At 50.5% G+C, this 6,496-nt stretch overlaps 1 pseudogene; it reads right to left on the minus strand.

The window, feature by feature from the left end:
- Positions 1–5,588: 5,588 nt before the first annotated feature.
- On the minus strand, positions 5,589–6,143 carry LOC132481496 (large ribosomal subunit protein uL22-like; annotated as a pseudogene).
- Between the last annotated feature and the right edge of the window lie 353 nt (positions 6,144–6,496).

Raw genomic sequence — 6,496 nt, forward strand, 5'->3', positions numbered from 1 at the left:
AGCAATAATGGTATCTACCTCATGAAGCTGTTGGGAGAGTTCAGTGAGGCAGGGCCTGTGCCACCCTTAGCACAGCACCTAGCACAAAACATTGTTTACAAATATTTGGCTGGGGGAGCAACTCTCTCCAATGACAAATGACCGGTTTGGTTTGATGGCCTCACGTTTCAGATAGGTGCCATGAATTCGCCTCGTTTCGGTGAGCCCCTTATCTCCCTGTGAAGGAATAAGAGTTGGGGGATAATACCAAACAGCTAACCTTTACTAAGTGCCAGGCAATACATCTAATGCTCCTAAACACCCATTCTGAGCTTGGTGTTATCATCGTCCTTGTTTCAGAGTAGAAAACTGTAGCACAGCAATGTTAGGTCATTTCTCCAAGGTCACACAGCCAATAAGCGGTAAGGCTGGGACTTGAACCCAAGCCATCTGGCTCTGTGAGCCCTACACTTAGCTGCTGTCTAAATGGAATGAGGCTCCTAGGTCATCATACCTAAAGTATAGATTCGTGCTTTTTAATGTTTTTCATTTCCTTAACCTCTGTTGATTCTCATAGCAAAGGTATTGTTTTCCCCTTTTATAGGTAAGAAAACCAAGGCTTGAGGAAGTAAGTGATTTGATCATGCCCCCACATGCACACAGAAAAGGGAGAAGGATGTCTTCTCAGCCTCGTTAATTAATTAGCATAAGGTAACACCCAACTGGAGTGATTGATTCCTTCCTTCTGCAACTCACTGAGTTTTATTTTCTGATGCTCAGAAGGGAGGTACTTGGATGGGGACTGGTCTGGAAACCAAGTTACGTGAGGAGCAGCTCAACCTGGAAATGGCTTATTGGAAATTTGATGGGGATCAAGTTCACGTATTTGAAGGGTATCGGAGGGGAAGTAGGTTTAGATTATTCTCTGATCCCAGAGAGCAGACCTAGAACCAGTAGGTGGAAATGTTAGGAAGGCAGATTGGCTTCAAAGCAAGAAAAACCTGACTTTTTTGTTGTTTTCCTTGCCATTACAAAGTTAACACATGGTACCAAAAGCATCCCAAACCAAGTCAACAGGGAAGCCTCATCACCCCCCCTCAATCCCACTGTCCTCCCTGGAGGTGACACCGTTAACCTCTGGTGTTGGGTCCTTCCAGGCCTCTTGGAAAAGAGAGGCTTCCTAACAAAACTCCTGAAGGAATGGGCTGTCCTGGAGTGGAGTTCCCATCCTGGAAGTTTAGAGAGACCCCGAATGATCGTGTGCCAGGGGTTCGTGGGAGGAATTTCTGCTCAGCCTGGAAGGTGGAATTAGAAGGCCCCTTCCAGTTCTAAGATGGTCTGACTTACATGGGGCCACACAGCTGTTAATGGTGGGGACAGGTCCAGAACCCAGGTCTTCTGAACAGGACTCAGATAAGCTCGTTTCCCAGCATGATTTTCCTCAAAGTCCTTAACTCCAGGGTAGAAGACTCCCTGTCTGCCTCTTCCCTGCCCCTCCGCACAGGCTGGAGCAGAGACCAGCATCTGTGGTGCATCCGGTCCAGAGTGACTCGGTGTTGACGACATGTACCCAGCGCCCACCCCTATAGCCCCCCGGGGCCCCGACAGCATCACCACAGCAAGCACCCACCGTCATCTCCCAGTTGCAGGCCCCTGAGCGTGCCCACCCTGGTACCCACACAACAGGGGGCACACGAGTGGGCTCAGTCACCTCAGGCTGTGGTAAGCACACCCATGCCACAACTGCCTACGTTGTTCCAGAGGCCGGCGAGGGCTGCCAGGGGTTCTGAGACCTGCTCTGTCCTGGGAGACCACAGTTGGCCTTGAACACAACATCATGGGCTGAGAGGGAGCCAGGAGGACAGCTGTGGCCCCAGGTCAGAGGGGCCTTCTGCTGCGGGTGCTGGAAGCCTCTCCTTTCCCCAGAGCTCTGTCAGGCCCCCGCCTGCCATATTTGCCTACTTCTAGGGCTATTCCATAAACGTCTCCTGGAACTGCAGGGCTCTGCTTTTCGCTGACTTAGGGTCTCTGCTTCCTAAATCAGCAATACCTGGTGTGGAGAGAGGGGGCGGCTCCTCTCCCTGAGGCTGAGCCAGAAACTGAGGTGTCATCATTAATCCCACCCTCTCATTCCTTAATTCAACTCACTCGCCGTGCATTACATCTGTATTAAATGCCTATACTCTGTCCTGGGGAACCAATAGTGAGCAAGACCAACGGAGTCCCTGCCCTCATGAAGCTTACATTCTAATAGAGGAGGTAGGCCAAAAGACCAGTAGATTAAAATATCTAACAATACCCTGCCCCCACTCCAAGCCATTAGCGAGTTCTATCATTCCAAGCTCTGAAATGTGTTTCACACGTTCTCCATCTCCCACTCTCTCCCCTCCAACTCTGAAGGTGGGCTTCATCTCCTCTTTCCTGGTCTCCCCGGGTCCCACTGACATCTACCACCCAGCCTCCACCCAGCAGACAGAGAGAGCTTCTTAAAACAGAAACCAGATCGTGCTACCCCTGCCTAAAACCGTCAGTGGCTGGATTCCCACTGTATTTCAAATAAAATCCAGACTTCTTCAAAGAAAGGCGAGCCCTCAAGGCCCTGCTGTTCATCAGGCCTCTTCCTGCCTCAGCAAATCATTCCTGCCCCTCCCTCTGCCCCCGGGAAACTTTCTTACCCGTACCAGCCTCTTCCACCTTTAGTAGTTTACACACGCTGTTCCCTCATGTGGACCACTGTGCCCCACCTCTCCCGAACCCTTTGATTGGCTGAGTTCTCACTCTTTGGGTCCGGCTTTAAGTGTCTTTTCCCTGGTGATTCCCCCCTGCCCCCTGCCCCCTGCCCCCTGCCGCTACCTCTGTGTTGTTTTCTGTCACTGCAGCTGCTCATTTTTTTCATGGTACTTTCTTGTAACTGCATTTGTCTATTGCCTGCCTTCCTGTAAGTACCTGGGGCCTAGCACCGTGTGAAATAAATGTTTTATGAATGAATGAAGGGGCAGAGGTGGGCCTGGCATGAGTAAGTGCTCAACTGTGTCCTCCCTTATCCCTCCTAAATGTCTCTGGCTGGCACCTCACTTCTAGGGCGTTCCTGGGAGTCCTTGGGGAATAACGTGAAAGCTCTTCTCTTTACATTATGCATTTCCTGCCTGAGAAACTGTTAGCATAACGAGGAGGGCTGGAAGAGAGGGACTGAGAGGAGAGTTCCCATAGCTCTTCCTTTCAGAAGTTAACCATCTCTTCCTGGTGTTTTGGATGCTTGTCGAATTCCCCTCCCCTGACTGTGAGCTACCCCAGGGAGCTGATTCATCCCGGCGCCCCCTCAGGGCTTAGCCCAGCGCTCCCTGCATAGTAGGTGCTCAGGGAAATGTTTAAGTGAATGAAGATGGAAAAGGAAGAAGAGTGAGGAAGAAGAGAAGGCAAGGGGAGCAAGAGGCAGGAAGGGGTGATGAAGAGAGGAAAGACCGATGGAGGGAGTGGGGTTGGGATGGAGGGAAAGAAGGAAAACCTTGAGGCAGGAGTTGCTGGCCCAGCTTGGCCTTCATGCCAGTGCCCGCCTCACCTCCCATGGGCTCCTTCCTGAACTCTGAGCCTCCGGACCCTGCTCAGGCCTCCTGGGGGTGACCAGCCCCGAGGGGACCTCTGCAGGGACCAGAGGCTGGGATTCCTCAACCTGTGGCACGACTCCATTCCTAATGTCCCCAGAGATTCCCCCTTAAATCTCCCCCCACAATTCCTCATCTTTAGACCCCAGGTCAAAGGACAGTTACTTCCAACGCAGTATCAGTGATCAAAAGTTCAGAGCAAACAAAGGGAAACAAACAAAACCAGACTTTCCTCCATGCCTTCAGCCCTCGGCCCCAGAGGGGTTCAGAGAGGAGGTGGCCTGCCTCTCCCTCATGGCCCAGGCTGGGCCAGCTGCCCCTCGGGAGGACCTGGGCGAGCCCAGGAGGCAGGGAGACCCAGAGGACCTGTTCCCACACTAGCTGTTGCCATGGTGGCCCTCCCAGGGGTGGTGGTACCCAAGGTGCTGTGGAGAGCAGAGCTGTGCTACTGCCACCACCAGCTCTGTGTAGAAGCTGCCTGGGATCCTTAACCCTTCCTAGGCTGCTGGCTGGTTGGCCTGGGGGCCAGCCTGTGCCGTCCTCTCAGTCCACCAGGCAGACACAGGACCAAGGAACAGGACGGAACCAGCGTCCTTCCCAATGCCCCACCTGCATCCAGCCTCATGCCTTGGGACCGCCTTCTCCCCTGAAGGGACAATGCCGTACTCCTGGCAGGTCAATTAGGGACCTCCTTTCTCTCAGGACCCCACTGGAGGTAGCGATCATTTGCCAGGGAGTCTGGGGGTGGGATTGTGAGAGTAGGGGGCAAGTAAGAAGGCTCCAGAGGGTACCACTCTCCCTCTGGGTCTCAGTGTGCTGGACTGTGACTGTTAATCTAGTACTCTCCATCTCTCTTCCCGGATTCTTCTCCACCCTTGTCAGGGGCTCTCACTACTGTTTCCCCTTTAATGACACACGCATACTTCCAGGGTCCTTCTGTTCTCTTCACTCTCTCTTTGTGTTCTCATCTATGCATAGGTAAGTATCTTGTGTCAGTCATCCACACTCTAGTGTAAATTAGAGTCCATGTATACTTTATTTCTCAGGATGTAGGATTACTACACCTCATCTCAGCTTATGGAATGAGAGCCTTATTCTCTGTTATAGGAAACCCTAGCACCAGAGAGCGCCAAACAGGGTAGATAATTGTTTTGTTCAGAGGAGAAACAAAGCAGGAGCTTCTTGTGTGAGGTAAATTAGAGGCCAGGGCTCTATAAGGAATTCTGCTTTGGCTCTGATTAACAAAAAAGAAAATGGAACACAAAAGGGAAATCTGAAGTGATAAGCAATAGGAGTTGCTTCTAGACAGAAGATCCTCTCTCTCTTTTTTGCCCCCTTCCACATTCCAATATTGAGTCCTCTTCCTGGCAAACTCTTATTCATCCCTCAAGGTCCATACAGCTGTCACCTCCTCTGAGAAGCCTTCTTGGATTCTTCCTTTATGCTCTCACTGCTCCTTGTTTGCCCCTCCATTATAGTACTTATCACAGTATAGCTTGTTGCTTGTTTACTCAGTTATGGATGCTTCACCTTTTTAACACTTTTATCTCCAGCCCCTGCTCAGGGCTTAGGAGCTCAATGTTGAAGGAAGGAAGGAAGGAAGGGAGGATGGGAGGAAGGGGTAGAAAGCAAAAGAATTAGCTGCTCATTGCTGACTCTTGTCTTTCACACCTGTCATCCTAACCCATGTCTGGTTCCAGAATTTGTCCAGAACAATTCCCTGGAATGTTGGGCTCCTTGGTTGTGCCAGCCAAGTCTCCCCACCTCCTCCCCTGCCACCAGGGCTCCCATCCACTGTCCTCCACTCCTTTCGGCTTCCCTGTTTGTGACCAGCTGGGTTTTTCCTTCCTGACATTAATGGCTTAGATTGGCAGTGGTGTCCACTTGGAAGGGCCAGGGGCTTATGTCCTGGTTTCTTCTCCATCTTTCTTCTCAGCCTTCATCAGGGTGTTCTTTTTTTTTTTTTTTTTTTTTTTTACTTTTATTTGCATTTATTTTTTGCAGCATTTATTCCCGGGCCATAAGTTTTTGCTTCTTCAATTTCTTCCGGGATATCTTTTTCTTCTGGGCAACCTCCTCTTCTGGTTTAGGAACAATCTGTTCTTTTTCAGTAAGGATCATCTCAATGTGGCAGGGAGAGCTCATGTATGGGTTGATCTGACCATGAGCTCTATAAGTCCTGCGCCGCATCCTGGGGGCTTTGTTCACCTGGATATGCTCGATGATCAGAGAATCTACATCTAAGCCCTTAGGTTCAGCATTACTCTCTGCATTTTTGAGCATGTGCAGTAAAAATTCAGCGCTCTTTTTGGGCCACCAACCCTGCGTCCAGCCCCACTGTTTGGCCTGGGCACACCTACCAACTCCACCATTGTAATGACGGAATGGCACACATTGCTTCTTTAAAGTGACATCCTTCAGATACTTGGTGGCTTTTTGGATATGCATACCCTTAATGGCCTGGGCAGTTTCATGAGTGTTCTTAAAGTGAACACGAAGATTTGAACCTCTCGACTTGCATGATTATGTGGGGTTTTCTGGGTCAAGTGAATAGCGAACCATTTTTAGAGGTCACCTCAGGCCGCTGACCGGAAAAGCATCAGGGTGTTCTTTTATGAGCCTCATGCCCTCCCCAATTCTCTGAGTGCCAGTCTGGTTGCTCAGGTGTGCACTCTTGGGCACAAGTCCTGCCACAAAATAAGCCATATAGAGAGAGGCTGGTAGGAGTTGTTTCTGCAGGGACCCAGTCACGTCCCATGATATTGCTGGGCTTCAAGCTCACATCTGTGACATGGGAATTAAACCAACCCTGCCCTTATCCAAGGGAGTTATAAAGATTGAACGGGAAGTCAGTGGATGGGGCCTCTGGATCCTCTAAAGCACTACCTGAAGTGAAAGTTATCATTCCTCCAACC

This window comes from Mesoplodon densirostris, chromosome 2 (assembly GCF_025265405.1).
Source record: "Mesoplodon densirostris isolate mMesDen1 chromosome 2, mMesDen1 primary haplotype, whole genome shotgun sequence".
In the NCBI taxonomy this organism is placed as follows: Eukaryota; Metazoa; Chordata; class Mammalia; order Artiodactyla; family Ziphiidae; genus Mesoplodon; species Mesoplodon densirostris.